The sequence below is a fragment of the Pistacia vera genome, unplaced genomic scaffold, assembly GCF_008641045.1.
Source record: "Pistacia vera cultivar Batoury unplaced genomic scaffold, PisVer_v2 Contig71, whole genome shotgun sequence".
Classification (NCBI taxonomy): Eukaryota; Viridiplantae; Streptophyta; class Magnoliopsida; order Sapindales; family Anacardiaceae; genus Pistacia; species Pistacia vera.
The window spans coordinates 522,474-547,711 of NW_022196568.1; the positions used below are offsets into that span (position 1 = coordinate 522,474).

Below are 25,238 nucleotides of genomic sequence, written 5' to 3' on the forward strand. Positions count from 1 at the left end.
AGTGTCAACTTTCCTTGAAATGACATGTAAAAGGGATAGTTTTTTTTTTTCTTTTTCCTTTTCACAAATAGTTTCATCTAAAAGTATCTATAGTTTATCCCATATCTTAGATATACTCGATTGAATAACATCAAAAAAGCAAGTCACCTCATAAGCCCTCCTTGAATTACCAAGAAAAGTCACTACAAGCAAAACTAAAAAGAGGCACAAATTGATTCCTTTTCTTTTGAGCAATTATACATCCATAAATTTGCTATTAATAGTTTTATCAGTGTCTATTCAATATATCTCATATAACTTTAGTAACATCATAGATACCGAACACGAATTACTATCTCCTTTGGTAGTTCAGCTTGCCAATGAAGTAAGCGAAAAGGGAGGCAAGGAGGATGGGGAAGTGATAAGAACAGCTGCAACAAGACCTAAGGATTGTGGTCATAGCCAAAGTAATCTTTTAAGAAAGCAGCAACTGTTTTAGTCTCTCCAAATGATGATATTCTCGTGAATGTCACCGTATTGCGAAGTTAACATGCCATTGAGCCCAAGACGTTGGAGATAGATATACAACCAGTCCACCAATTGGAATTTGCTGCAAAAAAAAAAAAGAACTCCAATGATTTTGTTTTCATATAACAGAATAAAAACATAACAAACCAAGGTTTTTCATATTTGAAGAAGAAATAATTTCCCCAAGAAGTCAATGCTAATAAGGAAATATCAGGATAACATTATATTTAATTAGCTTACTGGTCTAGGTACGATGAAGCCAGAGAAAGATCAGCATTGTGTAAGCAGATGATTCAAAAGAAGCCAATTGAATGTTTGGTGTCAAAGACACACCAGCATTCCAGGTAGTGAAGCTATAAGTGAACAGAACATGAGAGAATAACCAAAATATCTTATAAGCTGACAAGGAGTAACCCATCATAGGATACGTGATGATCACAAATATAACTGCTTGAATGAACAAGTATGGAACTTAACTAGACCTGAAATTAGATTCCGGTCACTCGAACCTGATAATATTTTTGCAAAGTAATGAAGCCTGATAATCTAAAACTAGATTTCGTGAGAGATTTGAACCTGGCAAATGAATAGGCCCATGGAGTCATTCCTGCAAAAGTTTCCCGGTATAGAACTGTCCTCAGTGGCAAAAATGGTACAACTGATGAGCAATTGTTTATGCCAAAAAATATTACTGTGAGTACATCGAACCAAGTATGTTTAATAGATCTTGCAGGTTATCTCTGTCAAAACAAGAAACGGTTTATCACAATAAGTGATACTGAACTTACTATCATAATCTCCGAAATTGAACATGAATGTGCAAAGCTAATTATATTTTGAAAATTACATGACAAAATTGCATATTGTCAGTAATTAAAAGTTAATGACTTGTGTTTCCATGGTATATGCCAACATACATACAAGATGAGACTACATTTTCTTTCCTTGCTGCAAAACAGTATGCCATTTAGCAGAGATAAGCAGTTTCGAAAAGGATGCGTGTAAAGTTGTAGGAAGGACTTCTCCAGTAAGACAAATTCAGTTTCCAATAGCATGCTTTGAACTGCCCCCAACTATTCTGTGGAAAACGGGTAGGAAAATGCAAGTCCTTTGAACCAGGAGGTGGCGAACTCAATTCCTAACCAACTTTGTTCTCCCTGCATAGAGCAAGAGAGTCATGTATAAGCTAAATTTCAACGATTTCTGTCAAGTAAATTCATCTACAAATCTATATATTCTTTAATTTGTATTGGTCAATCACCCACGAATCATTATTCATATGATGCATTTTGCTGAGAAAAGGTACACAGATTTACAGAACAAGTGCTCATAGGCTGAGATTTAATAAAGTCAACCCATAATTTGTACTCACTGTATAAGGTGGACTCGTTATATATTTGTGCAAAATCAACTGAAGTTCAGCTCACAGCTTAGCAGTAACCTCTAACATCCATGTTGCTGGATTATAATTGTCCTTAATCTTGGGCACCCCACGGATATTCTATTGCAAGAATGACAAGAAAATGGAATAGGGCCAAGATTGTAGTTTGCCAGAGACCAGATATTACTAGTTAAAAGCAAAGATGGAAAATTTGTCCTGCAGTTACAAAACTGCTGAAGAAACTTACCTCGAAGTACTGAATAACCTTACTTGAGTGCACACCCAGTGGCCCGCAATAGATAATTCGTCCTCCAGATTTCATTAAAATCAACTGCAGTGAGATCAAAATGATTAGCATTGTGATCATAGATATACATTGGAGCAGGCAACGAAGGTAGCCAAATGAATGCATAAAGTGAAAGTAAGCTGTAATTAATTACATCATCAAATGCCTCAAAGATGTCTATGCTTGGTTGGGGAGGTGCAAACAACTGTTCTTTGTTTCAACAACATTCTTCACTGCTCATAACAATTGCAGCTGCTCTTGCATCTAACTGAAGTGGGTTCATCCAAGAATATGATGGAGGGTTTGCAACAAGCTCAACAGCTATGGTCAGCCGTTTTCGTTGCTCAGTCGATAAGCCACTACTCCCGGCAAACCTACCAGGAGAATCTTTGATCTCATCAAGCTCAATAGTTTCAAGGACTTCATTTACAAATGCTGGGTGCAAAGTCAAAAGAAAATTTTCAGAACTCAATCTCAATGATCAATCCGAGACCAAATGCTAAATAAGCACCAGAAGGATATCATACAGCTTTAGTTTTTGAGTAATCGAGGTGAAAGGCGCAGCCAAGCAGATATATTACTGATCTTCAACAGTAACTTGCGGAGAATGTATGTCATTTGCTCGCAATAACCAGATATTCTTGCAAATGTATCTTGAATCTTTGGGTATCCACCAATTCTTATCTCTCCTTGAATAGCCACCAGTTTTCTCCAGACAAAACATCCATAAGAGTTGTTTTTCCAGCTCCACTGACACCATTAATGCGGTAAGAATACCAGGCCTGAATGCACCAGTAATATCCGAAAGAGCTGGAGCTTTTTCTCCTCAAAACCTCGCTTTTTATTTCCTAAATAAAAATTGCAGCAAAGCCTTAAATATTCAGACACTTAAAAATCTAAAGGAAAACTAGCTTTAGCATGATTACCTGAGGGGATCCACATAGTACTGCACATCCTGAAAAGTTAAAGTTAGGGCTCAAAAGGTAAAACCATCCTTCCTGCAACATTCAAAGTAAGATTTAGAAAACACAAGAGACATCATTACTATAAAATATAATTTTAAAATAGTCTTAACCTCTAGAATTATACAAATTATAGAATTTAAATTTGCTCACCCTTTTTAGGTCCTGCAACAGTTTTAGAGGAGCATTACTGGATTTTCTAATTTGTCTAAGCCACTACTATCATCTTCTTTTCTTGCAGTTCAGAGTACTTTTCATAAGAAATGATGGCACGGGATTTTCCTGGAGCTGACATGTACCAATGTATCAGTTAGCACATGTAATGTACAAATTCTCTAAAAAGAGGCAATGAGCAGTGGAAGGAAGTCACTTACGCTTCAAAAATGTCAAAGCCAAGGTAAAAATAAGATTGAAAAGCACCTGAATCCAATTAAAGCACCAATGGAGATCCAGTAAAAATAACTATCGAATTCAATCCACGGCTCTCCAGTGTTTGCTGTCCAAAGTGGTGTCCGACATATCTGTGAATTGAACAAACAATTCCACATAATGAATAATTTATCCTTTTCTTAAGTTAATTCTCTTCCTGCAAGTGAATTGGTTTAATTGTCAAATAAAATACCTTTCCCAACGAGGAGCAGAAATTCTTTACTGTCATGCCTATCTCCCCATATGTCAAAGGACAAACCAAAATCCCCACTCTAGCCAAGAAGGCATAGATGCTGAACTCAAAAAGTAAACACTTGTTCAATTCTCAAATAAAAACATAGAAATGAATACTGGAAACCAATCTTACTTCTTGGAATGCAAATCCTCCAAATAATAATAGAAAAAATGTACAAACTTGCCAGCAGTCATAGTAGCAACCATAGTTCGGCAGATCGAGGCAATAGAACGAAACATCGATATTGATGTTAGGTGCACAAGGAAGAGTAGAAGGAACTGGCGGAAGAACCTATAAACACAACAAAAAAAAAAAAAAAAAGGGGGTGAGGGCAGTCCAAAGAAATGCTTTCATCATGAAGATCACTATATGGCTCAGCAAGAGATAATTCTAGTCCTTGAGAACCTAAAGAAAGAGCAGTAGCAAATAGCCACCATGCAAAGCATCCGTGGCCTAGATATTGAATTAGAAATCTTAGAACTCAATAACTATTCTCCTTCAGAGTCATTTCATTTTGTCATCTTTGCTCCAAGCATCTTAAATTACTAAAATAGATGGTTACTGTCATCAAACCTGGAACAATTGTGTTAGCCACATCCACATAAGGACAGAGGAAATGGATCAAACATATGCGATAGCTACATATGTTTTAATATAACTCCTTTGCATTTCCCATTAAGAAAAAAAACATTTCTATCTTAGACTCACCTTCCAACTTCAGGACTGTAACCAATAACATAGTAAGTGAGGGCAGTCCAAACAAAAGCTTCCAAAAATGAAAGTGGAGCCTTGAGGAACTAGTCGGAATGCATAAGCCCAGGCAGGATAGAAGCACAAATCTCTCTGTTTAAAAAACTGCAAGTCTTGAGACTGTCATGCTTAGCTCTGGAAATCCGTCGACCGGAGATAACAAGTGCATAGAATAAAGTCCCATAGTAATTTACATCTATAACACCAACAGCCATTTGAGTACGTAGAAACACCGTCATTGTTATTGAAGCTATGATAACTAGCTGCACAGACAAGAATGCAAAATTGCTTCGGATTAGAAGGCACATATAAGTGGATCTATAAATGTAATAACATGAAATGATTTTAATAAAGGATGGTACCTGTGTGGATTGAATATGTAAGTGAAAGAATTCCTCTTCATCAAAAGAAATTCCCTATTTGTGCAAGCTTTAAAAAGTTCCATTTGGTTAACGAGAACTTCTCAAAGGATAGAGCATTTTTGTGTCTCTGAGACTTGATAAATGGCTTGCAAGCTCCTCATCCAGCTTCAAGCCCATATGAGATTCCTTAAACTTTTTGACAAAGTGTTCAATGGAAACATACTATAAAGCTGTCTTTGTGGTGCAATACTGGGCTTGATTTTCCTAGAGAGAACCGGAGCAATACAAATTAGCAAAAAGACCACTTCATACAGTAAAAGGGGATAAATATAATGTTGTAAATCTACCTCCTGAAGGAAGTCAGCAACTCCTTTCCTCTCCGGGCACCTAAAGCCACAGTCCTCAAAGAACTTGCAAATGTGTGGGTGGCCCATGTACACAATACTCCCCTTCTGCCATCAGAATTATGTATCGAAGAGATCGAAAGTCTCGGTGCTGGCTGAAGAAGTGAAATCAATGCCGTGGCATCAGTAATATGCACCAAATGCTTTAGGAAGGAGACTATTTGAAAAGTGGTGGAACTGTCTAAGCCATTGATATTTCATCCATGAAAAGAGTCTTGTTGGCCCACACATCAACTCTCCTATGTAACACACCAGAAGATAATTCTTAGAAAACATTGATCGTCTTTTTCAAGTAAAAAGCTAAATCATCATATATCTATAATATAGTCATTGGCATATGAATACACCTGTAGTCAACCTTTTCTTTTGACCTCCAGATACCTCTTCTCATGGCATCTCAACCAGTGTGTCAGCACAGATATCAAGTCCCAGAATCTGAAAGAAAAAGACAGAAAATATTACCATGCAAATATGCATGTCTCAGTAAGTTATAAAAAGAAGCAGGATTTTACTTGCTGAAATCTTTAAAATGTAGTCTGTTTGCAGGTACTTTCAAGTCCTTCAACCTATTGCCTGTAATAACAATATCAGTTTCAGTTACCAACAGGACCCAGAGCAGTGCATGGAAGGTTCTAATGTACAGAATAAAAAAAGAGAAAAGAAAAAACCGCAATAGTACTATCTGTTATTAGTACAATGCTAAAAGGGTCATGACCTCGAATATGGCTAATTACTATATAAGATTGACAATAAAGCATTGCAACGAAGAAAAAAACTTACATGATTTTCTGAAATCTTAATCAATTCATTTTACTTGGTAACTAGTCCCCATATAAGCAAGATTCTTAGAACATAGTCTTAACACTATACTCTTAAATAAAAACTTCAAGATTTTTACACGGCAAAACCTATCGCGTCCAACATTTAAGAAATCAAGTGAAGATACTAAGTAAAAAATTCAGAATGCTGTATGTGTACCTTATGTAAGCATCTACGTCAAGATCGGTACAATCCCTGCCTCTTTCTCTCTTTTACTGACTTCCATCATGATCTCTTCATATACAGAAAAAAATTACTCGATTAATATCGGTTTGACAAGCTTAATATGACAAGAAATTACATCAAAATCATCATTTGAGCACCCAATGTTGCTTACCACTCGGTGTCCGTACCCTGACAACGTGCAGAAAAATCAATGCTTCCCTCACTGTCAGCTCTGGAGATATGCATGTTGGCTTATGTACTGATGTTTTCTGAGGAACAAACTCTTCTAGTCTGTACCATTGTAGGACACTCCCCTGAAACCTGTGCATGAAAGATGAAGATGTAAATAATAATTTTTAGAGAACTGAATCCGAGACAGAAGTAAAACAATGAAGATTAATGTAACCTGGAGAGAATGACTTAGTTTGCCAGAGAGCGGACAATAATGTGGTTCCCACATCCTGGAGGACCAAGCAATAATGTCATCCTGCAATGAACACAGACAAAGTTCGCAAACATATTCTCAAATTGTTAAGTTATTGCTTCAATCCTTGTGCACAAGAACAAAGATAAAATAAATTAAACTCGGAAGCTTAACAAGTAAAGTCCAATCCCTTCCTCAAACCCGTGCCACAATTAACAAGGACACTGGCTATTAAACCAAAAAAAAAAAAAAAAAAAAAAAAAAAACCACACAATTTTGAGAAGTTGAAGTTTTGAGTATACTGTCCTGTAAACTACTGGTACGAAGAAAAAGAAGAAGAAGAAGAAAGATTAAGGAAATCTTGCCATATCATGTGTGTAACAGGCAGCTTTCAGCAACACCATACAACAATATGGAAATTAGGATATTAAGTTGTAAAACTCAACATTTGGTTTTAAAGACTGGAAGGTGAGAAGACTAAAACCTCATTGGTGGCTATGTATATATGTATTGGTAATTAAAAAAGTCAGGGAATTTCAAGAGTTTACCTTCCAGGCTTATGATGCCACTGATATCTTTTAAGATTCTCAGCTTGCTTCTTGTTTTGAACCCAACAGATTAGTAATCCCCTGGCACAAACACAAAGGTCAAGCAAATTACACAACGACCACTGACCCAAAAAAATAAAAACAAAAAGGCATTTTTTCAGGATCTTAGACATAGAAACCCACAAGATCACTCCATTTTAAGGATTGTGAAGCACATTTTAGAAATGCTCCTCTGCTGCTAAATCAATGGTGAGAAAGAAAAGTTAGTGATACACAGAACATACATGAAGCATGCTCTTGGTGGCGTTCCAAAGAGTGGGAGAGGCTTGCCATGAAGACCTCACACTCTGCTCAACACTAAGATTCTTATCTCACTTCCACATGGGCAACTGTACTCCCACCTAAAAAGCATACCAATAACAAATCAGTTTAATATGAGATATGGAAATTTGAATAGTAAAAAATATTTACAGACAAACACCCGCTATTTTGTATTATCAGTGAAGTTAAAAGGCAGAATGCTATGCATTTTAGAAAGGAAGGTAATTACTTGTCAATTCTCTTCGAATTCTGTGCAACATCGGAGGTTATCATTTTCAATAGTTTGATGAGCTTGTCAATGAACATATGGCGCTCCTGGGGTCCAGTTTGGTAATATTAACAACACGTTTCCCGGTAGCATCTTCCTCTTTTCATCAAACAAAGCCGTGTTAATCCGTTCAAAAGTTGGTAATCTCTGAAGAGCAGCCCATTGCATCTCATTTTCACCACCCTCGTCCTCCTCCTGTCATCATCAGGAGCATAGTTAACCTCAGTAATACTACGAAAACTTGAAGTGAACTTCTAAATGAGGACCTTAAGCTTCTTCCAATTTCCCCTAATCAATTCTGAGAGACTCTATTTCATCAGGACCTGCCAGCTGAGCCATATTATTGTTGCATAAATGAAGGCTAAAGAGAGAGAAGAACAAGTGTAAGTTTGAGTCACTGCATAGGTATGAAAATGAAGGAAGATATATATAATAATGGAAGTGGGTGAGGTAATCCATGGCGTCATGCAAGTGAGGCATCTAAATCGCTGTCAAAATGGTTGTTCTTTCACAATTGTATCGTCAGCTCACAGAAGAACAGGAGGAATATCATTATTTAAACGCCAGAGTTGTTGAGCTGAAGTAGAAATTATCTTGACTGTTAAACAATATGAATATTTAGTAGGGTGAAGTTGGGGTGGACTTTGCGCTTCCTATGATAACAATAAAATAATAAAGATCACCATAATCCAGCAATGAAATATGAAAACTTTAAGGAAACTGAACAATTTTAGGCCATACCTTCATTGATTGAGTTGGTCTCACGCCCATGACAGGTATAAATAATGTTGATGCAGTGATACTTTGCTGGAAAGTGCATCAAATTTCAGTTTGCAGTTTGAATGTTTTGGCGCCAATTGAATTCGTTTCTGCAGTGGTCTGACGTGTGTGAGCTGCAGTTTTTGGTGTTTGGTTGATTTGTTAGGTGTGATTAGACCTGTAAATGATAATTTTGAGCAGTTTTGTTGGTTGTTGAGTTTAATCAATATGAAAATCTCTGCTGTAGTTGTTGTAACAGTGGATGGTTTAGTTGTATTGTTGTATAAATCATCAGTTTTAATGAAGAGATAAAAACTTTTCCATACACTCCTCAGTTTTTTCCTTTCTTTTCTTTGAATCTCTGGCCATAACACCATCAAATGGTATCAGAGCCATTAAGAAACCTGAAAAACTCTTCCTCACATATCAATTCTTCACTTTGTTCAAGAACTCCACCTTGCTCAACAACCTCCCTGTTTCAGACCATCTGTTTGAACTAATGGCTGCTTAATCAGCTTGATGTCACCTCTAGTTTTCAATGGAGAACATTATCATATGTGGGCTGTAAAATGAAGGCTCCCCTCGGGACAGGCTTGTGCAGTATATAGAAGAGAATAGGCAGCCTTGGGACCAAATCCCACCCTGAACCAGATCAGAATGCATGAAGAGGAAGCTGCCAAGTCACCAAGAGCACCTTGTGTTCACAAGGATTATGTTATGAAACTCCAAAGGAGGCATGGGACAAGTTGAGAGAGGAATACATGGAAGTAACACAACTAGGAACATGCAGGTGCTGAATTTGAGAAGGGAGTTGAGCTGTTGAGGATGAAAGAATCAGAGAAAGCGAAGGATTATGTTGACAGGCTAATGAATGTAGTCAACAAAATCAGGTTGTTAGGGGTTGAGTAAAAGATAGAAGAGTGGTGGAGGAAGGTCTTGGTGAGCTTGCCGAGAGGTTTGAGTCCAAAATTTCTTCCCTTAGGACTCTAAGGACATGGCTCAGATCACTTGACTGAGCTTGTTCATGCATCCAAGCTAAGACAAAGAAGACTTGAGGCAGGAAGACACAAGTGAGGGAGCAATGGTAGAAATCAAAAAGGCAAGCCTGCACAAGGACATAACATGAGGTATGTGGGGAAAAAAAAAGGGAAAGAAAAGAGCAACAGTCAGTGGGAAAAATCAGGTGGGGTGAAGGAGTATCCTGCGCACCACTGCAAAAAGAAAGGGCATTCTGAGATGAGGTTCTGGTAGACCAGCGTACAATGCAGAGGTTACAAGCAATTTGGGCACATAGAAAAGTTTGCAAGAAAAAGGGAAGCCAGCCAACACAGCAAGCTCAAGTTGGAGAAGATAACAACATGTCAGGAGGCTGAACAGCTCTTTGGTCCTTTGTTACACAACACAGATCGGCAATGAAGCTGGGCTGATTAACAGTGGCTGCACCAACCCACTGACTACGACCTACAAAAATTCATCAATTTGGACAGCTCTATAGTTCCAAAGTTAAAATTGGAAAGGGACTTGTGGAGGTCAAAGGCATAGGAGATGTGGTGTCCAAACATTATGTACTAAAATTATCCCTCAGTCTTATTTACCTGAAATTAGTCAAAATTTGTAAGTATTGGGCAAATGTTAGAGAAGGTTATTCTCTACATTTTCAAAACCAGCTTGTATCATATAGATGCCGATGGAAAGAACTAATGTGTGTGAAAATGTTGGAAAAGCTTCCCAGTTGAGTGAAAAAATCCTGGTACTTAGCCTTGTCATCTGGTTGGAAGAATCTAAAATTTGGCACAAAAGGCTTGGTCATTTTCATATAATGGTCCAAAGAGCTTAGGAGCAAAAATATGGTTTGGACCTGCCTAAGATTGAAGAGAAGAAAAGTCTTTGCAGTGCTTGCCAACTTGGTAAGCTCAGTAGGCACCATTTCCCACGGATGAGGCCTGGAGAGCAACTAAAAAACTCCAACTGATCCATACTGATCTTTGTGGCCCTATGCAAGCTGAATCCATGGTGGGAGTAGAGATGTGTACTATTCATGATGACCTCACGGATGACTTGGGTGTATTTCCTAAAGCAAAAGAATGAGGTTGCTGCAGTTTTTAAAAATTTCAAGCTGCAGGTGGGAATCAAATAGGGTGAGAATTAAGACTATAAGGAGTGATAATGGGACAGAAACACATCAAAGGAGTTTGATTCCATTTGAAAAGATGCAAGGATCAAGCACCAATTCACTACTCCTATACTACACCACAAAATGGAGTTAGTGAAACGAAGAATAGGACACTCATGGATAGGCTAGGTGTATGATTAGAGAAAAGATTGCCAAGAATGTTTTGGGCTGAAGTGTCAACATAGGGGTCTACATCCTCAATAGACTCCCAACCAAGGCTGTCAAGAATTAGAATCCATTTGAAGCCTGGAGTGGAGTCAAACCGACAATGAGTAGTCTTAAAGTGTTTAGGAGACTTGTATGTAATGGTTCCAGCAAACAAAAGAGGCAAATTAGATGAAAAATCAGAAGCTAGAATTTTATAGGGTAACGCAGTCGTCCAAAGGCTATAGAGTACATTCCTAATCCAAAAGAATTGTGATTACAAGGGATGTAAGGTTGATGAGAGAGCAATCTAGAATTGGGGGATAAAAAGATTGACGCCGACTGCAAACTACATAACAACCGAGAGTCTGATTAAAGAGGCTGAAACTGAAAAGGATGAAGAGCCTTCGATTAGGGGATCAGAACCTTGGCTGATGTTATGCAAGAAGTAATATGGTGTGCTTGAAAAAAGGATTATACTGAAGTACTGGTCAGAAGCTTGGGGAAGGAATGCAAGAGGAGATGTCAATGTAGGAAAAACAACACCTGGAAGCTTGTTGACAGACTTGGAAACAGGAAAGTAATCCAATTGAAGTAGATTTACAAGAAAAAACTTAATCCTATGGTATGTCCAAACACAAAGCAAGGCTGGTGGTTAAGGGGTTGCACAGCAGATGGGGTGGATTTTTCTGACACTTTTGGTCCAGTGGCTAGGCATGACAATATCAGGTTACTCTTGCTATAACAGCTCAATTTGGCTGGAAAATCTTCCGCTTGATGTTAAATCGACATTCCTAAATGGTGGTTGAGTGAGGAATCTTTGTGGAGCAACCTGAAGGTTATCAAGTCAAGGTGAAGAAGATAAAGTGTACTGCTGAAGAAGGCTTTATATGGCCTTAAGTAGGCACCTGAGACGTACAGTCGCATAAATGACTATCTAAGCAGCCTAGGATATGTTAAAAGTCCTAATGAGCAAACACTTTATGTTAGGGAGACTAAAGGTGACTTGATTGTAGTCTCTTTGTATGTGGATGATGCTGCTGAACAAGGGAGTAATGTAGAACAATTGAGCCAGTTTAAGAAGTCCGTGCAAATGAATTTGAGATGACAGATTTGGGGGAAATGACATACTTCCTTGGTATGGAAATATCAATCCAATAATGGAATTTTTATGTGCCAAGAGGGTATGCAAATGAAGTCCTCAAGAAGTTTGGCATGGAAAGTTACAAACCAGTAGACACTCCATTGGTTCCAATTTGAAGCTAAGTAAGGATGATGGTGCAATGAGAGTGTGAGGGGCTAAAAAGCCTAATTGGATACTTACTGTACTAACAGCCACACTACCAGACCTCATGTTGCTTCCAATCTTTTCAGGTTCATGAGGAGTCCAAGTGAATTGCATTTTAGGGTAGCCAAGAGAGGTTAAGATATGTGAAAGAGAGCTCCAGGCTTGGCATTGATTCAAAGGTTTGAAAACCTGAAGTTGCTGGGTTTAACCAACGTGACTAGGGAGGATCCTGTGATGACATGAAAAGCACTTCAGGTTATGTGTTTTTACATAAACTTGGTGCAATTTGTTGGCTGTCAAGAAACGGAGACAGTGGCTCAGTCCGCAGCAGAAGCAAAGTATATATCTGCTGCAGCAGCTGTGAACCAAGCCATTTGGCTTAGGAAAATTCTAGCAGATTTGAAGCAGAACTAGAGAAGTCCAACTCCACTCCAATTCCGTGTGACAACCATTCTGCAGTTGCCAAGGCCAAAAATCCAGCTCTTCATGTGGACCAAGAATATCAAGATAAAATGTCATGCTGTGAGGGAAGCTGAGTATAATGGTGAAGTTACTTTAATTCACAGCAAGGGTGAGAATAAACTGTTGACATTATGACCAAAGCATTGTCCAAAGCCAAGTTTGAAGAACTTGGGCTCAAACTTGGTGTTTCCAGCAAGGTATCAATGAGGAGTGTTGATGCAATGATACTTTGTTGGAAATGCATCAAATTCCAATTTGCACAGTTTGAATGTTTTTGGCACCAATTGAATTATGTTTTTGTAGTTGGTCTGACGTGTGTGCTGCAGTTTTTGGTGCATTTTGGTTGATTTGTTTAGTGTGATTAAGACATGTAAATGATGTATTTGGAGCATGTTTTGTTGGTTGTTAGAGTTTAAATTCAAATATGAAAAATCTTTGCTGTAGTTGTTAACAGTGGATGGTTTAGTTGTCTGTTGTATAATAATCAGTTTTGATGAAGAGATAAACTTTTCCATACACTCCTCAGTTTTTTTCTTTCTTTTCTTGAATTCTCCGGCCATAACACCATCAAATAAAAGTCTAAAGAGACGAAATGATTTGATAGATAAGATATTTTACTAAATTTTCTGATTATTTTATGAGTCACAATATACAAAACAAATGGGATTGATTGCAACATCAGATGATTTCTGTAACGCCCACATTGAGGTAAGTATTTAACTTATGCCTCTTATATATATTTAGTAAGTTTTACTGTTATTTTACGAGTATACTAGCTAGAAAGAGAGTCATTACAATTTATCAGCAAAGATAAGACCTTTCAGCTTGGCAGTGTGCAACTGTGTAATACCAAATCAGGTTGTTCTGTTGCAACTCACATTTCTTTTTGGGATTTCAAATGATTCTTTCCCGGTTTCCTGCCTTAGATTTGTCAAACAGCTGCTAATAGCAAACCAATAGGCATAAGCTTTTAACATAATTTTAGATTTCTTAGGAGGAAGGCAAGTCAAATAAGAATATGAATCAGATCTCTGCGACTCACCATCTACCTACCACAATGATTGTATATACTTCATACATAAGGTCGTCAGAGTAGAAAGAAGAAAGGCAAGAAATGTGATGCTGACACTATTTGGAATTTCACATTACAGAAAGAAAAGTAACAAAAAAATAATAAAAATCTCTTCAAGTTACAAAAACGTAATCATCAATTCTATTGCTGCATCAAATCTGTACACAATTAAGGTAGCCAAACAGTTTTGTAGAACAATGGAGATATCCAATGGACTGTTACAACAGTGTTGCACCAAACCAAAGGATAGAGAATGAGCAATTGCAGCCTTTTCTAAAGAAAAAGCTTTAATTGCATGCTCAAACAGTAATTCCGATATAGCCCAGTCTGTCACACATGAAACTTGGACAATCATAACACTTCTAGTTGCCTCAGGTTCTCAATCAGAAATAAACGCCACTTCATTTCAGTAGCTTAATTGATTTTAGAAGCCTTAGCCAGCATCCTCAGTCTCTCTTGTTCTAGATCATATACTTGTCATTCATTCCTACTTTGCCTAGCCTCCATCATGATATCAAATGTTCTAGAATCTGGTTGAGTTTGCTTCTCTTTCATCGGCTAAAAAACTCTTTCCATCTCCATCAAATCCTCAACTTTGCACAAGCGGATATGACTGCATTACAAATGAGTATTCTCAGGTATTCAAACTTTGCAGCCAACCTAACAATGCTAATAACCTTATGGAATAGACCTACTAGCATATCCATTAATAAAACAACAAAATGTCTGGTATCCGTTCTCATAGCCTTAGCACGCATCTGTTCAAATGTGCATTCCATGGACTGACATAAGATGCATATAATTCATATGGGGTATATACACGAGACTAGTCATGTCTTGTGTAAGAAGCCTATTTGGTCATGTTATTCATGTGTGAGAAGAAATGATGGTAAGATGGGATCCGTTGACTCGAAATAGTTTTTGTCCCAAGTCCTAGACGAATGTCAATAAACATTGGCAAAAAGGAAATCTCAGGCCAGAGTACAAAAAGTTTATGGAAAGGAGTTTTTATGATGACACGTCCATTGTATTGATGACGATTAGATAAAATTAAGTTACGGGTTTTGACATACCATGAACCTATAATTAATTGGGATTACACGACAGAGGGATTTTACTAAATAGACGTACGGTCGGGAAAAAAAGGCTCATTGGAGTTTAACTTCATTGTGGCTTAGGGGTATGGAGCATTGCCAGATGCCTACCATGAGGTGGGAATTCGATCACAAAGAGGATGACGAAACATATCAGATTGCAATATCAGGTCCACGGCTAGGTTACAGTGAACCTAAATGTCACACCTAAAAACCAAGTATGAGAAAAGAGAGTAATACATATCGTTAAAGGTTACGATATTCAGATGTAAACGTGTGCATCCAAATTTATGTATTGGGGAGAATAATTCCTCATGGGAAGCTAGCACTTATGAAGGGTAATAAGATAATTTGGTCATTATTGGATTAGATTCAATAATGACTAAAATATATTATTGAATTGGATTCAATAAGGGTTAAATATTAAATGGAATTATTTTATAAGCCTTGATTATAAATTTGTTTAAATCAAGGAGGTAATATTAAATGAAATTATTTCAAGGACTTGAAAGTAATATTGAATTTGTATTAAGTGTTAATATATGATTCATATAATTCAAGGACTTGGGAACAATTTCAAATTATTGCAAAATGGTCCTTGTATATAAATTAGTGATATTCCCCAAATTTAATCTAATTTTCATTTTGATTGAAAATCTCTCTTGAGCTCTCATGGCCAGCCCTCTCTTCTTCATCTTAGAGTGAACTTTACTTTGAGGATTTTCATCAAATTTGTGAAGATCTTGAACTCCATTTCAAGTTACAAAAGTTGTAAACATAAAAGGTAACAATTTCACCCTTTTAGTTTCATAACATGTTATGACCTATACCATGTTTTACACCAATTTTACCCTTTCTAAGCATGAATTATTTCACTTGATTTGTCTGCAATAGGTGAGCAAAACAATCCCTGGAAGTCTTGGGAACTTGTTGAAAATGTTTTACTGAATTTGAGCACCAAACAGTTTACCCAAGAAATTCCACCTTAGTTGGGGAATCTAAGTTACGACAGAGCTAGATTTGAGTCATAACTTCAGTGGAAAGATACCCACTAAAATCTATGATTTAGAGGACTTGTAGATCTTAATATCTCTACAATAACTCTCTGGTTTCTGATAAGAGCTTGAAAATACACAATTACTAGTGGTTTATGGGGACTATTTGGGAGAAATTAGGCTTAAATTGGTAAATTTGCTAATATTTTCAGAAATTTCTTTTACGGGATCAGGGTGTGTTTGAGTGTTTTCAGGGACTATGCTAAATGTTATGCTCAGATGAAAAATATGTCAGCAACAGAAGAGTGATGAGTAGAAACAAACGGATCAAGAATCGGAGTTGAATTGAAGAAGTTATGGAGTTTGAGAGAGTTAAAGAGGATTCTAGATTATGCTCTAGTTTGAACAAGCTTCGGTTGTTCAACAATAACTTGAGTTGTGATTTCATTAAGACAATTCTTGAACTGTTAGAATTTAATTCAAATGACATATTACATATGTTTACCACTTTTCCGGATTTCATTGTTATCATGCTCAAAAATCACTAATCTAGAGTGTTGAGGAATGATGCAAGGTTTGAACTGAAGAGCAAATTCCAGAATCAACAATGCCGTAGCATAGTGCCAAGCACGTCACGATAGCTGGGTTTCTAATTTCCATGTTTGACTAGGAAATTAGGGTTTTAGGATTCTTAAACTTAGTAGAATGAGGGGAAACGAAACCCTAACCTTGTGGGATATAGATACAAGTCTTTAGCATCGTTTTAAGGGATTTTTGGGAGAGATATCAAGAGGAAAACTATTAGAAGAAAAAAGAAAAGCATCAGAATTTCTGGAGCTTTTAGAGCAAATCATAGAGAAGTTTTTATTTGTTTCTCCTTAAACTCATGATTTTCGTTTAATAAAGATGATTGTTTCTTTCATAATTGCTATGAACTAATTTTATTTTCTTGGGCTAAGATGTAGCCCAATCTCTTGATGATTATGTGTTGATTTATTATGTTGATTTTATTAGGATTTCTTCCTAATTTCGAAGATTAAAACTTTGAAAAATCGAAAAAATCGCATACTAGCATTTGGGTCGGGGTTTGTTTTGTTGTTCTCCTAAAATCTCATTGAATTGTGGTGTGTACGCCCTTGATGTGTAGTGAAAACCTTCCTTCGTGCACGGCAGGGGCGTGTGGCACACCGAGGGACAATCTTCCCCGGTTGTCCGTTCGATCTTATTTTGCATGGTGGTAGAGAAAAATGCAAGGAACGAAACGCAGTTTTATTATATGCCTAAGCTTTTTATTCTTAAAAGCCCAAAAATTGAGTGAAATAATGGACTAAGTCGAGATCAAGAGATGATACTTAGTTGGTCTACGATAGTTGATAATCATATTTACACTATGATTTTGCATTGAATTTTGATAGGATTTAGGATACTTTTCATACAATTTGGGCCATAATTACTACCTAATTCTATTAATTTGTCTTTGTAGGCCTAAACGATGATTTAGCATAAATGACAGTTTTGAGCGTAAATTGTGTAACTTGAGCTTGGAAACTCGGAATGACCTGAATTTAGAAGCTAGGGAAGCTAAGAAGAAGAGCTACAACATTCATGTTTGGGTTTTTCCTAATTCTGATGGAAAAGGGTGAAAAATTGGCTTGAAGTCCTGAAAAGTACGCTGGGAACCGCGAAGAAAAAAGTCTTTGGATGTGTTTCAGTATTTTCACCATAACTTGAGCTGTAGACCTCTTATTGTGCCAAATGAACTAGAAGAAATATAATTGAAAGGTCTACAATTCATATGTTTAACACTTTTCCGATTCAGACTTTATCATGCTCAAATTTGGCCCGAAAGTCTTCACCGCGACAGGAAAAAGCTTTGCTGTGGCGAAACCTGCTAAGATGAAAATAAAACGGCGCGTTTTGGCTTGCTAGGGCTTGTCCTTAGTGAGAGAGGTATAAATTAGAGCGAAAGGAAGAGAAAAGGATCTTGGTTCGTCATTTGGAGGCCGCTCATGGAAGGAGAAGAATTATTGAAGATTTGGGCTTCAAATTAGAGAGATTTCTCCACTTGCTTGTTTTTCAATGATGAATCTTTGATTCAGTTGGTTTTTGTTATTTTATTTATTTTGAGTATGAACTGAGTTGTTTCGCTAGGGTTTGATGTAACCTTAATACAATGATTCAAATTATATGAACTGATTTCTTTGAGTTTAATTTCATGATTAAGTGTTTATCCTTTGCTTAAGACTTTTGGAGCTTGATCACCATCAAATGTGTGTTGTTCATAATAAGAATGAGAAGTGATTTGTGATTGTGGCCTCTTGGGATAATACTGTAGATTAAGCAAACGCTAGAGATAGGTTTAGCGATCTATGAAATCTAGATAAAATTTCATAAAGCTTAAAAGACTTTGAATTATTAATCTTCATTTTGTTGGGTACGGAAGCTTAATAGGGATAAGTAGGGAAATGTAGCCTGAGAAGGTATGTTTTTCAACTTAGGGAATCAATTTTCAATCAAGGAACTAGAACTTGGGTAATAGATTCTAGAATTGGGTTAGCGTATCTGGTGAAATCAAACACCTAGCATTTTTAGCATTGTTTAATTAGTTAAGTTGTTGGGTTTTGCTTAATTTCATTATATTCATTTATATTTTGTTAATTTGTATTTAGTTGTTAATTTTCCATCAATCCAATTTATTGTTTCTTTAATTAGGAATTAAACTAGGGAAACAGTACTAGTAAACACTATCCTCGTGGGAACGATACTCACTCATCACTCTTTACTTGTGCAACTAGTATACTTGCTATTTTTGCATGTTGAGTTACAACACATCAAGTTTTTGGCGCCGTTGCCGGGGATAGTTGATTATTAATATGTAGTGATCTGTGTAGTGCTAAATTGAAGCTTTTATTTCATTTTTTTAGTTAATTTTAATATGTATTGTCTTAAGTATGAGAAATGACATTACCTCTTTCTGTGAAGGCAACGATGAATCACTATAGAAGCTTGGGAGAGGTATACGGAGTTGTAAGGAATTGTCCACATAATGGTCTACCGTTTTGGAGACCAGTCCACAATGGGTTGCTACCAAATATTCAATCTATGATAGATGTGGAGCGGTGGAGCCTTAATAACAAGACCCCAGAAGATGCGTATGAATTGCTTGAGGTGATGACCAACAATAACTACCAAAGACTAATGAGAGAGCAATGCCGAAGAGAACAATGGGTCTACATGAAGTCGATGAGTTTGCCACATTATCTGCATAAATTGCATCACTTCAAAGCCAATTAGGAGGTATGAATGTAATTCTATTCACTCAACTTTTATAACTTGTGAATTTGTGCAGGAAACCATGAGAGTGTGGAATGCAAGATGGGAACAGTATTCTTCTCAACAACCGAGCAAGTGAATTACACAGTTAGTTCACAAAGCTGCAAAGTGACTCTTCTCCAATGCTTACAATCTTGGTTGGGGGAATCACCCAAATTTGTCCTAGACGATCAAAGCAGTCAATCAATCAAGGACAATGCCAAAACATCAACCAGTGGTGAATCATCAACATGTGAGCAAAGAATGCTGAAATTGGAGGATATATTTGAGGAATCATGCAAGAAACCACAAGTTTTATGAATGAGACACGCTCAAACTTCAAAAATCAAGGAGTGTCCATTCAAAATTTGGACGTTCAAGTGGGGCAATAGGTTGAACAACTGACAGAAAGCTCAAAGTTCTTTGCCGAGCACAACGGTCACAAATCCTGAAGAACATTAATGTCATAACATTGAGGAGAGGTCTAGTGTCGGAGAACTCACAATGAAGAAAAGTGGAAGAACATGAAGACAAGACCAATGAGAGGAAAATCTCAAAGCAAAAGGGTGTGCAAGATACTTAGGGGATTTCAACCAAGCAACTACCTCACAAGGAACAATTTGAGGAATTTGGTGTGAATGCGCACAGGTCAAAATTGGTGTTAGAAGAGACTCCAAACATTGGACTTAACCAATCACCATCTCACTCAAGTACGCATATACGAACTTGAAGTTCCAAAAATTTGCTTATGAGAATGTTCGAAATTCAAAGGAAAGACCAAGAGGTGGCAGTAGGAAGTGAAGCACCCCACAAGGATCTAGATTGACGAAGGACATGGGAAAGTCGAGCTTCCGACTATAAACAAGCGCTTCTTGGGAGGCAACCACAGTGTTTTCATTTGTCTGTCATTTTTTTTTTTTTTTTTTTTTTTTTTTGAATTTGTTTAGTTGTTTTATGAATTAGAATGATTTTGATTTCGTGTGTTTTTGGGTGTTTTCAGGTGAAAAATCAAACTAAGGCGAAAAAAAGGAAAACTTCCAGTTTTCGCCGCGGCGAGTTCTCTAGAATTTTTCGCCGCAGCAGAAAGAATTTTGCAAAGTGGTGCTCTCTGGAATATTTCGCGTTTATCTTCGGCGGCGAAGTCTGTTTTCTTTTCTTTTGCGAAAAATTTCCTGAAGCACTTTTCTTTTTAGTTTTTGTTTTTATTCTTTATGTTTGTAAGTAGAATTGATGTTGATTTCTGGTTTTTGTCTGTTTTGTTTTTGTTTAGATTTTAGGTTTAGTTCAATAGGTTGAGATCAGGATGTAATTCTTTCATATTAATCGGTGAAGGTATTAACACATTTGGCACCATAGACTTTCATTTGTTTGACAGATGATGATGATGAGGAAGCCAAGGAATGGATGCCAGGATGTTCCACAAAAATCGGCCTTTACGGATTAGTCAGGGGAGTATCTCGTAACCTTTACTTTTGTTTTTCTATTCTTTGGATGTGCATGATGTGACATTGGGGACAATGTCATTTTAAGTTTGGGGGTAGGAAATAGAAATAAAGCTTGGTTTAAGGGTATACCGGCTGGAAACCAGAAACCGCCTTAAAAATTGTCTAGCAGTACTTGGCAACCTCTGGTTAACAACGCCCCGTACACCTTAAACGGAAAAAAAAAAAAAAAAAAAAGAAAAAAAAAGAAAAAAAAAGAAAAAAAAAAAATTTAGTTATTTTCTTTAGTTTGATTGTTTTTGCCGATGATGAATTGCATAAGTCTGTGATGAAACTAGAATTGTTGGGATATTATTTTTGAAAATGTTAAGCATTGCTTCAAGTTTATGTTTATTGACTGAGTTTTGATTAAGGTTTGTTGAGTGGTTCAGCCACCATTTTCATTTATTTCGGCATGCTTAGATTCATTTTATGTGGTTAGGTGAAGTTTGATAATGTTGGTAGACTCTAGAACCTAGAGAGAAGTGCTTGAGGCGAAATTCTAGGATTAGACATTGTTGAGGAAATTATTTAGGATTTTTTGGAACGTTTGAGCCTTTCCAGCCGACCAGATGATATCTTTCCCTAGTCACCCATTTGAGCCTTATGGATTATCATTGCCTTATTTTCCTTGCAAACCAAACATTGTCCAATCCCTTTACCCTAAACAATTTATCATACCCTTTAGGAGAATTATGGACCTAATGTATGACACAAAGAGCTTTAAGATGTGTGTGAAGAAGTGATGGCCAAAATTTTAAGTTTGGGGGTTGCAAAAAGGGTAGAGAGAAGGGACGATAGACCTCAATGTATTGTAAATATTTGTTTAAAAAAAAAAAAAGAATTTCTTTAGTCAATTCAAAATCAAAAATAAGAAATGCATACGTTTGAGGGTTGCAAAATGGTTGACACTTTGATTGTGGTTGAGAAAGAAAGTAAAGATTGATGTAGCTCTTAGCGTTTGCATGAGGAAACCGAGTTCTTTACTTTGTATCTTTCCTATCCTTCCTGGAGCCCATGACCTGACGCTAACGTTACAAGCTGCAAAGACCTTTGATTCTTTAGCGATGTCTAGTCTACATTAGTGGAGAGTAGTTCTATACTTAGGCTTATGGAGTCTGCACTATTTGATAAACTTTACATTTCTACATAAAATAATCCGGAAAGTCGGAATGTGGACTGAAATGGGGATCACTACTCGGAGGACTAATAGAGAAAGATAGTCGATGCAACTTATAATTCTTGGAGTGTGAACATTTTCTAGTAATAATTTTTCAACAACCTTAGAGACTTGCATAAATTCTAGGAAATTCTTGTGTTGAGTTTGAGTTTAATTTTGTTTGTCATTTTCAGTTTTGTTGTTGTGTTTTTGGTTGTTTGTTGCTTTTTTTTCTTTGAGTTCTTATTCATTTGCTCGAGGACGAGCAAATCTTAAGTTTGGGGGATTTGATAATCATATTTACACTATGATTTTGCATTGAATTTATAGGATTCGGTACTTTTTATACAATTTGGGCATAATTGCTACCTAATTCTATTAATTTGTCTGTAGGCCTAACGATGATTTTAGCATAAATGATAGTTTTGAGCATAAATTGTGTAACTTGAGTTTGGAAACTCGGAATGACCTGAATTTAGAAGCTTTGGAAAGCTAAGAAGAAGAGCTACAACGCTCATGTTTTGGGTTTTTCCTAATTCTGACGGACAAGGGTGAAAAATTGGCTTGAAGTTGTGAAAAGTACGCTGGGAACTGAAGAAAAAATGTCTTTGGACAGCTTCAGTATTTTACCATAAATTGAGCTGTAGACGTCTGATTGTGCCAATTCTTAACGACCAGAAATAAATTGAAAGTTCTACAATTAATATCTTTAACACTTTTCCAGATTCAGACTCTATCATGCTCAAATTTAGCCCGAAAGGCTTCACCGTGGCGAGGAAAAAGCTTCGCTGCGGCGAAACCTACATCAGATGTAAAAATAAACGAAGCGTTTGGCTTGCTAGGGCTTCATCCTTAAGTGAGGAGGTATAAATTAGAGCGAAAAGGAAGAGAAAGGGTCTTGGTTCGCATTTGGGAGGCAGCTCATGGAAGAAGAGATTATTGAAGATTTGGGCTTCAAATTAGAGAATATTTCTCCATCTTTGCTTGTTTTTCAATGATGAATCTTGATTCAGTTGGTTTTTGTATTTTATTCGTTTTTGAGTATGAACTGAGTTGTTTAGCTAGGGTTTGATGTAACTGATCAAGATTCAAATTTATAGAATTGATACTTTGAGTTTTAATTTCCTGATTGAGTGTTTATCTCTTTGCTTAATGACTTTTGGATGCTGATCACATTCAAATGTGTGTTGTTCATAATGAGACTGAGAAGTGATTTGTGATTATGCCTCTTGGAATAAATCGTAGATTAAGCAAACGCTAGAGATAGGTTTAGCGACTATGAAATCTAGATAGAAATTCATAAAGCTTAAAAGACTTTGAACTATTAATCTTCATTTTGTTAGGTGCGGAAGCTTAATAGGGATAAGTAGGGAAATGTAGCCTGAGGAATGTATGTTTTACAACATAGGGAATTCGATTTTCAATCAAGGAATTAGAACTTGGGTAATAGATTCTATGAATTGGGGTTAGCGTATCAGGTGAAATAAACCTAGCAATTTTTTAGCATTGTTTAATTAGTTAAGTTGTTGGGTTTTGCTTTAATTTCATTATCATTCATTTATATTTTGTTAATTTGTATTTAGTTGTTAATTTTCCATCAATCCAATTTATTGTTTCTTTAATTAGGACTTAAACTAGGGAAATCGGTACTTAGTAACACTATCCTCATGGGAACGATACTCACTCATCACTCTATTACTTGTGCGACTAGTATACTTGCTATTTTTGCATGTTGTACTTACAACGCATCAGTAGTAAAACCATAGGTTGAGCGAACGCTAGAGATAGGTTACCGCAATTTGTGAGGTTTTGGTAAACTCCATAGAGCATAATGATATCCAATTGTTTAAATCTGATTAGAGATAATTTGGTCTAATCATTAGGGGTTAATTTGATAATTGTTTGAGAGAAAATTATTGGAAACTTAGAGAGTTTGACATGTAGGAAGAGCTTAATGAAATTAGCATAAGTTATCAATACATATGAATAATAGTTGGTGTGAAATCTATGTCCTAGGTCTAGTCATCATGCATTAAAACCAAAGATTTATTTAGTGTTTTCTTTTCAGTTTTTTTTTATTTAATTTCCATTGTTTATTTTTTAATTTAGATTTTTCTTGATAAAATTTGGATTGATCAAATAGTAATAGGATAGTTTAGTTTGGTAATTTATAGTAGTAATTCCCTTGTGTTTGACATCTGTATACTTACACTTTAGTACATGCACGATTTCATACACTTGCGAAAATCACAACAGTTTCATTCCAATAGATTTTGAGAAGATGCACCTGTTGAGTATTAACATGTCTAACAAAGAGTTGTAGGGTCCAAATCCCAACACCACAGTATTTTGAAATGCTACCATTGAAGAATTACGAGGGAACAAAGATTTGTGTGGTGATGTCAAAGGGCTGCAACCTTGCAAAACTTCATTATCTATAGCAAAACATGGCCTGAAAAAGGGTTGGAGAATCTTTTTTACAATGTTTTTTCCTATTCTAGGAGCTCTTGCTCTTTCGGTTGTGATGATCTTTATACTCTTTAATTCCAGAAGAATGAAAAGAGACTCATAAGATCAAGAAAGTGTTACGAACAATGAAGAATTTCATTCAATATCAACTGTTAAAGGAAGACAAATGTATGAAAAAATCATATCAGCAACAAATGATTTTGATGCTAGCCACTTCATTAGGAAAGGTAGTCATGGAAGTGTTTACAAAGCTGAGTTATCACCGTAGAATATTACAGCAGGTAAGAAAATGCACTCTATGTGTACAGGTGATATAGACAACCAAAAAGAGCTCCTAAACAAAATAAAGGTATTGACAGAGATAAGGCATTGAAATATCATGCAATTTTTTGGTTTTTGTTCACATTCTTGACACTCATTCTTAGTCTACAAGTATTTTGAGAGGGGTAGCTTGGCCACAATTTTGAGCAATGAAGCAGGAGCAATAGTTCTAGATTGGAGTAAGAGAGTGAATGTCATAAAAGGTGTGGCTCATGCCATGTCTTACATGCACCATGATTGCTTCCCACCAATTGTCCATCGTGACATATCAAGCAAGAACGTGTTGCTAGATATAGAATATGTAGCTTATGTCTCAGATTTTGGAACTGCTAAGCTTCTCAAGCCAGACTCATCTAATTGGACTCAACTTGCAGGCACATGTGGATATGTTGCACCAAGTATATAATTCCCTCACTATCATTTTACAATACCCTTATTGGATAATCAATGTAAAGATAGCATATTTCTTTCACTTTGCAGAGCTTGCTTACACAATGAATGTGAGCGAGAAATGTGATGTGTATAGCTTTGGGGTGTTGGCATTGGAAGTCATCCTAGGGAAGCATCCCGGAGATGTTCTCGCCCCATTTTCAAGTTCATCTGCAAACATGAACATTGAGCTTGACGATATGTTGGATCCAAGGCTTC

General features: G+C 36.6%; 1 pseudogene; it reads right to left on the reverse strand.

Moving 5' to 3' along the window:
* Positions 1 to 195: 195 nt before the first annotated feature.
* Positions 196 to 25,238, reverse strand: part of LOC116114344 — a 46,134-nt pseudogene continuing 21,091 nt past the window's right edge.